A 9,063-nucleotide genomic window follows, 5' to 3' on the forward strand; every position below is an offset into this window, starting at 1 on the left:
GGTGACTTGTCTCGAGCAAACCGACATTCCAATTTAGTATCAACTCAATACCAGCTTTCCGAGTAAAGGGAGATAACTGACTGAAACAATCCAGCTTCCTTCCATGCTGCGATGTTCCACCCTACTTTGGCAATAGCATGTTTATTTGTTGTTAAACATCCGTCCTCACCAATATTCCAGCTACATGGAGGTAAATAATCGAATCTGGACCAGACAATCAGGTGATCAACATCATGAGCATCGATCTAGGCATTTGGGATACGATGACATGTGTCAACCAAGTCAGCGAGCCTGACCACCAGATCCCGTTAGTCACCTCTTACGACAAGCACGTGTTACTGAAAACGAATTCTAACCCGGGTCTTCACGAGTACGCAAATGGCTTGTGAACTCGCTTGCCTTGGGTGGATGGTCTGCTATCATCATACTTTGATAAAGTTTATGATGCCTGTCACACAGGCACTGTATCGGTATCACACATTATACAGAATACAGCTGGAAATAGTCTTTCAGGCTCTGATGCGGCGTAGGGGCGATGGGGTAGCCTAATGGTTAAAGCGTTCGCTCGTCACGCCGAAGATCCGGGTTCGATTCCCACATGGGTAAAATATGTGAAGCCCATTTCTGGTGTCCCCTTGCCATGATGTTGCTGGAATATTGCTAAAAGCGGCGTAAAACTAAACTCACGCACTCACTCACTCTCTCACTCACTCACTCTGATGCGGCGTAAAATCCTACTCATTGATTCACTTTCCTGCTTACACAGTGAATAGCCATGATTCATCCCACCAGCAGTTACCTACCCTTCATTTATTTCAGTACCCTGTGTAGTATTTATTGGTATTCAATGTTAGGGTGAAGTGCACAAAGGGGAATGGTCCAAGGGAGGACAATACAGAACAAAGGTGGTGCTATGGCGATATACACAGAAACATACCTGTGTGGCGAATGTTGTCGACTGCAGCGCGACTGCCACTTCCCGAAGCATAGACGCTCATCGACAGCCGGATAAGATCTGCCTTAATACTGTAAGTTACACTCCATCTCTCTCTCTTTTGCATTTGCTACAGTTGTTGTACAAACAGTATTACATACAGCTCCGTTAATTGTGCCTACAGTGATGACTTTACATGTAATAGCGATTAATACTTGCCACAGATAACGTATCAACGCAAACTAAAGGGAAGCAAAATCTATAAACAGAAGTAAACCCATGAACAAACTTATACGTGTATTTAATTTACAATATTAGAGGAACACATTATCCAGATGAGTAATGGGTAAACAAAGCACTTGTTAGTTATACTCATGCCAATAATGGTTGTCACTCCCTTCAAAATATTTTATTGGAGAGGGGTGTGGGGATGGGGTGTGGGGGTTGGGTTGGGGAGGGGGTGACAACCACTATTGGCATGAGTATATAAGAAGGGAGTATACCCAGGAGCAAAAGAAAGTATACACAGTTGTTTCATGGCGGCAAAAATTGAAATGCACAAAAATATTTATTCGAAATTGACGTATTTAATACAGGTCATAACTATGTTTTTATCTAAATTCCCAGTGTTTTGGCATCTAAAGTTATAATAACGTTATGGTTGTGACGTAAGGCCCAGGTTTTATGTATATACTTTTCGCTCCATAGCTTTTATTAAAATCAAATCGCCACATCTCCCAAAATTAAATAATAACGCTTTTATTTTTCATCTAATATGATGATAGATTATTGGCTGCCTGTGATATACCTTTAAGAGTGAAAATATATGGAATATCGTTGAACGCCGCAGTCACTGATGTTCCAGCTGGTCCGAGAAACTTCTCCGATGGAAAATGTTTTCAATGAACAATTAGCAACACATTAAAAAAGAATATATTTTTTAATAAAACAATTCGTGTTTAAACATATATAACAGATATTTGTGTTGCTCGGGTTTGTGCTTGCCGAGATGACTTGCAGAAGGTACGGTACACTATCGGTTCAGTGAAGCGTGCACATCACAACAATTACTTCAGTACTTTCTTTCATATGAGTGTTAGCTATACAACTGAGGGGTCAGTCACGTTTATTTGTCGAATGTTGAATGGAAATCGCATTCATGTATTGACGCGAAACGGAATGTACAAACCTATAGCTGTTTCCATTTGTCAAAGTCAAGTCACATCAAATATATATGTGACTAAGAACGAAAACTAACTGACAAATTATAACCGTGGTATACGTAAAAAACAGGTTACTCTTCTATGATTAGGGCGCATATATAGCGCAGAACTCTAAACAGTGCGGGCATGCTATCAGAGCATACAACATAATGGGCATCGTTACCCCGGTTAATCCATTCTGTCTGTGAGGAACTAGAACGTTACTACGCAAATGACTTATCCCACCGGGTACCCATTTCCCGCTGGGTAAACAGAGGCAATATTGAACAAACCCAGGTGCCATTAGTGAGACCACGTGTCGCAGGCACTTCTTTGTTGGACATTACAGAAGTCCTAGAAACTCTCAGGAGTCAAGCTGCCAAACAGTGTTATATCGTCACAGCGATTAGATGATTCGTGACCTCTGTGACTAGTATGGCACTGAGGAGCACCAGTTTGATCTCTTGTGGCTGAAAAACAAAAGCTGTATTGGGAGGTTTTGGAGAGGAAGGTATGGGAGGGGAACTGCTCGTCTAAATGAAGAGTTGTTTCCCTTAGGCCTGCCAGTAACCTAATCCTGGGTTCGAATCTCGATTTGCCCTGATGGTGTTTCCAGGTTTCTGAGACATGCACCACTTCCGGATCTCTATACGTATCACGCTGACGTAAAAGACGTCGTTAAAATTAACTCACTCATGATCTATAGACGTCGTGTTAGCAGTGACGGCCAGATGCACAAGGAACAATGCATTCAATAGATATACAATAGTTCCTATGTAGACTTCTCTGGTATAAGAGTTGCAACGTTGTACATTGTCACCGTGCTGACCGTTAGTTTAAGGTACATGTCAGTGTTTGGCTTTTAACCAGGCTTCATTTCTAAGTGCAGAAACGTACCCAGGGTACATTGCTATAGCACCCTACACGACGGAAACGTACCTGGAGTATATTTCAATAGTACCCTACACGACAGAAACGTACCTGGAGTATACTTCTATAGTACCCAACACGACAGAAACGTACCTGGAGTATATTTCAATAGTACCCTACACGACAGAAACGTACCTGGAGTATATTTCAATAGCACCCTACGTGACAGAAACGTACCTGGAGTATACTTCTATAGCATCCTTCACGACAGAAACGTACCTGGAGTATATTTCAATAGTACCCTACACGACAGAAACGTACCTGGGGTATACTGCTATAGTACCCAACATGTCAGAAACGTACCTGGAGTATACTTCTATAGCATCCTACACGACAGAAACGTACCTGGAGTATATTTCAATAGTACCCTACACGACAGAAACGTACCTGGAGTATATTTCAATAGTACCCTACACGACAGAAACGTACCTGGAGTATACTTCTATAGTACCCAACACGACAGAAACGTACCTGGAGTATATTTCAATAGTACCCTACACGACAGAAACGTACCTGGAGTATATTTCAATAGCACCCTACGTGACAGAAACGTACCTGGAGTATACTTCTATAGCATCCTTCACGACAGAAACGTACCTGGAGTATATTTCAATAGTACCCTACACGACAGAAACGTACCTGGGGTATACTGCTATAGTACCCAACATGTCAGAAACGTACCTGGAGTATACTTCTATAGCATCCTACACGACAGAAACGTACCTGGAGTATATTTCAATAGTACCCTACACGACAGAAACGTACCTGGAGTATATTTCAATAGTACCCTACACGACAGAAACGTACCTGGAGTATACTTCTATAGTACCTAACATGTCAGAAACGTACCTGGAGTATACTTCTATAGCATCCTACACGACAGAAACGTACCTGGAGTATATTTCAATAGTAGCCTACACGACAGAAACGTACCTGGAGTATATTTCAATAGTACCCTACACGACAGAAACGTACCTGGAGTATACTTCTATAGCATCCTACACGACAGAAACGTACCTGGAGTATATTTCTATGGTACCCTACACGACAGAAACGTACCTGGAGTATACTTCTATAGTACCCAACATGTCAGAAACGTACCTGGAGTATACTTCTATAGCATCCTACACGACAGAAACGTACCTGGAGTATACTTCTATAGTACCCAACACGACAAAAACGTACCTGGAGTATATTTCAGTCAAACGTACCTGGAGTATACATCTATAGCATCCTACACGACAGAAACGTACCTGGAGTATATTTCAATAGCACCCTACGTGACAGAAACGTACCTGGAGTATACTTCTATAGCATCCTTCACGACAGAAACGTACCTGGAGTATATTTCAATAGTACCCTATACGACAGAAACGTACCTGGAGTATTCTTCTATAGTACCCAACATGTCAGAAACGTACCTGGAGTATATTTCAATAGTACCCTACACGACAGAAACGTACCTGGGGTATACTGCTATAGTACCCAACATGTCAGAAACGTACCTGGAGTATACTTCTATAGCATCCTACACGACAGAAACGTACCTGGAGTATATTTCAATAGTACCCTACACGACAGAAACGTACCTGGAGTATATTTCAATAGTACCCTACACGACAGAAACGTACCTGGAGTATACTTCTATAGTACCTAATATGTCAGAAACGTACCTGGAGTATACTTCTATAGCATCCTACACGACAGAAACGTACCTGGGTATATTTCAATAGTAGCCTACGACAGAAACGTACCTGGGTATATTTCAATAGTACCCTACACGACAGAAACGTACCTGGAGTATGCTTCTATAGCATCCTACACGACAGAAACGTACCTGGAGTTTATTTCTATAGTACCCTACACGACAGAAACGTACCTGGAGTATACTTCTATAGTACCCAACATGTCAGAAACGTACCTGGAGTATACTTCTATAGCATCCTACACGACAGAAACGTACCTGGAGTATATATCAATAGTACCCTACACGACAGAAACGTACCTGGAGTATACTTCTATAGCATCCTACACGACAGAAACGTACCTGGAGTATATTTCAATAGTACCCTACACGACAGAAACGTACATGTAGTATATTCAAATAGTACCCTACACGACAGAAACGTACCTGGAGTATACTTCTTTAGTACCCAACATGTCAGAAACGTACCTGGAGTATACTTCTATAGCATCCTACACGACAGAAACGTACCTGGAGTATATAGAGAATACTACACGAGGTCTCATTACATACGAATTATACGAAACGAGTGTCCTTCCTGTGGTATCTGACCGAGCGAAAGCGAGGTCAGATAACATAGGAAGGTCACAGTTTCGTATAATCGTATGTAATGAGACCGAGGTGGTATATTATTTATTAACCACGTCTTACATGCATTAAACTGACAAAATAGCGTATTTTTGTTAATATTTTGGTTTCAAACCGAAACCGGTTTCATAAAGGGGTTAAGGAAGAGTTTTGTACTGTAGTACAATATTTGCATGACGTCACACCAAAATGACGTCACTGCCTTGGTAACCGACGTCTCGATGCAAGTCAGCTGTCATCGCCTCGAACAGCCTCCTATAGTAAACTACTCCGTAGCACCTCGTTTCCTGGTTTGCAGTTGCTTCATTCGGCTAACATCACTGGTGGAAACATTGCGTTTATGTTTTTCGACGGATATAATGTCTCAGTTCGACTCACAATTAAACAGCGACACGGCAACGTTCTCGATGCTTACATTCCCACAATGCATTTAAGTTGTAGAATGAATGAATTCACGTGTTTGTTATGAATGAAAATATAGTTACGTCAGAATGTGACCTAATTGAGAGGTCATCGGTTATCCAATCAAACCGTTAGAATCTCAGGTCAAGTCGTTACGACACAGGTCAACGCGATACGACACACGTGTGACGTACGAGATTAGTATGCAACTACCCATACGTTGACCACGTGGGTAATAAACTTCTTTAGTACCCAACATGTCAGAAACGTACCTGGAGTATACTTCTATAGCACCCTACACGACAGAAACGTACCTGGAGTATATTTCAATAGTAGCCTACACGACAGAAACGTACCTGGAGTATATTTCAATAGTACCCTACACGACAGAAACGTACCTGGAGTATACCAATGGGCAGGTCACGAGTTTCGTATAATTCGTATGTAATGAGACCGAGTGTGGTATTTTATTTATTACCCACGTCTTACATGCATTAAATTGACAAAATAGCGTATTTTTGTTATGTTTTTGGTTTCAAACCGAAACCGGTTTCATAAAGAGGTTGCGGAAGAGTTTGTACTGTAGTACAATATTTGCATGACGTCACACTGTAATGACGTCACTGCCTTGGTAACCGACGTCACGATGCATGTCAGTTGTCATCGCCTCGTACAGCCTCCTACAGTAAACTACTCTGTAGCACCTCGTTTCTTTGTTTCCAGTTGCTTCATTCGGATAACATCACTGGTGGAAACATTGCGTTTATGTTTTTCGACGGATATAATGTCTCACAATTAAACAGCAACACGGCAACGTTCGCAATGTTTACATTCCCACAATGCATTTAAGTTGCAGAATGAATGAATTCACGTGGTTGTTATGAACGAAAAAATAGTTACGTCAGAATGTGACGTAATTGAGAGGTCATCGGTTATCCAATCAAATCGTTAGAATCTCAGGTCAAGTCGTTACGACACATGTCAACGCGATACGACACTCGTGTGACGTTCGAGATTAGTATGCAACTACCCATACGTTGACCACGTGGGTAATAAATTTCTATATTACCCTACACGACAGAAATGTACCTGGAGTATATTTATATAGTACCTTTACACGACAGAAACGTACCCGCAGTATATTTCTATAGTACCTTAAACGACAGAAACATACCTGGAGTATATTTCTTTAGTACCCCTCTCGACCTGCAGTACATTTCTATACAACCCTACCTACACATCTCTCCAGTGCCTCATTGGATTTGCATCGGATAGCTGTGAAAGTTGCTAATAACATTGGGTTTGTAATTACCACAGATGAGTATCTAGTTATAACGACCAATCATAGTCAGCATCTCATTTCGTATGAAGAATTACTGTAAGCCGGTGAACGTGGATGAGCGTGTCTTGCTCTGTCGTAGAACCAGCCATCCAGGGGACATGTAAAAGTGAAGCACATGCGGTCCTCTGAACCGGCTTCCTGAGAGAGCAGGGTAGTGTATTTGATGAGGTTAAATTGAAACTCACTGTCAGGTCGCAACTAACGTAAACAGAAGTGACAAAAACCGTTTCCACAAATAGATATTGACTTCCGGTTCATCACCAATGCTGAAAATCAGTTGAATCGACCATAAATGTTATCCATAAGAAGGCTACATCCAAGCAATCTAAACCTCACTTGGATACGGGTTAAACCCTTCTGACATCAGGATTGGAGGACCAGATAATTACTGGCCCCAGAAAGCAGTTCGATGCCACTAATGAATTGCGGGTGAAACGTCTCTGCCAAGATCAGGCTCTGTTGCAATTCGACGATGTTGTGAGCGTGTGTTTTTAAATCCCTATCAAATAGTGATGACACCAGGTATTCGCGATAAGGTGAGCATATCCTGCCCCATTGGGTGCATCAATAAACACATGTAACAGCTAGTCAATTGTTCATCTGGACGGGGACGTGTGTTAAAAGTTAAATATGATTTGTTTCAGATATCATTTTAGTGTGAAACCGATGCACCAAATGTAGATATGCCCTCCACATGTCCGCCTTAGATCTGTTCGGAAGTTTTACTTTGACCTTGTTGTACCCGGACATGCAATGTATGGAAAACTGTTACAGTCTCCTAGTGTTTGAAGGTCGGCGATTTAGATTTGAACCCATCATCTCAATGAAATGTTTTAGCTGTGCCATATTAACTTCATTCGCCGTATATTTCAGTCAAAGATATGGGAAAGGGAGACGGAAGTGGTGATGGCAGTGGAGAGGGAAGCGGTAGGGCCGGATTATGTCCAGGTCTTCTGTGGGGCTTCCTCTGGCTCCTCATCCTCTGGTTCGCTGCCTGGCCCATCGCCGGCTTCCTGGCTGGCTGGTACATTCTCTTCCTTCCATTCGGTGCCTGCATAAACCCATGCAAAGGAATATGTGAAGCTCTACTCAAGGTCATCCAACTCCCTCTGACATGCGCAGAGAACATGGTTGCCATGAAGCCTGTCTGTGGGTAAAGTCAAGGTGAAGGTCATGGACGAGCTCTCCATTTTTAGTCGTAGTGTCTGCAGAGTGCATGCTTACAAGAAGGAATGAAGATCAGGTTCACCTGTCTAGCCGTATCAGGAAAGAAACAGTACTTAGACCCTGCGACACGTTACAATGTAGTTTGAAATTTGTGTTGAAAATACAACATCAAGTGTACCTGTAAGTCCAATCTGACATTGGACTGGCGTGTGTAGTGGAACACCAATGTACGATAAGGACATGTTTTGTTCTAGCCTGTGTCTCCTACGTCACAAATACAACATCAATCTCCACAGCCCATCCCAACCGGAGAGTTTCCCATTTTCGGTTTATTTGTTTATGTATGTATCAAAGATCTGAATGTACGCTATTTAAAGATACTTTAATGTCTATTGGACTTCTATTTATCTTTTTAACCATGCTAATGTCTAACTTGTGTGTGGGTGTGTGTGAGTATGAGAGTGAGAGAGAGAGAGAGAGAGAGAGAGAGAGAGAGAGAGAGAGAGAGAGAGAGAGAGAGAGAGAGAGAGAGAGAGAGAGAGAGAGAGAGAGAGAGAGAGAGAGAGAGAGAGAGAGAGAGAGAGAGAGAGAGAGAGAAGGGTAGGGATGGTGTACAGGGCTATTGAGAGAGTTGGGTTTGACGCTGTTCAGAGTTTGAAGATGGCTTGTGGGCCGGGCTAGCTATTCTCGAAACTTCTTAAGCCCTACGAACTTCTTAAGCCCATTTTTAACACATTGGCTACGATCAAAGTTA

At 42.1% G+C, this 9,063-nt stretch overlaps 1 long non-coding RNA gene across 1 annotated transcript; it reads left to right on the forward strand.

Annotated features, from left to right (window-relative positions):
• Nucleotides 1-828: 828 nt before the first annotated feature.
• LOC124291631 lies at nucleotides 829-8,699 on the forward strand. The gene is made up of 2 exons (XR_006902252.1): nucleotides 829-1,028; nucleotides 8,016-8,699. It is a non-coding gene; the product is annotated as an uncharacterized LOC124291631 (long non-coding RNA).
• The last annotated feature ends 364 nt before the right edge of the window (nucleotides 8,700-9,063 follow it).

This window comes from Haliotis rubra, unplaced genomic scaffold (genome assembly GCF_003918875.1).
Source record: "Haliotis rubra isolate DU_JTF1 unplaced genomic scaffold, ASM391887v1 Scf498, whole genome shotgun sequence".
Taxonomy (NCBI): domain Eukaryota; kingdom Metazoa; phylum Mollusca; class Gastropoda; order Lepetellida; family Haliotidae; genus Haliotis; species Haliotis rubra.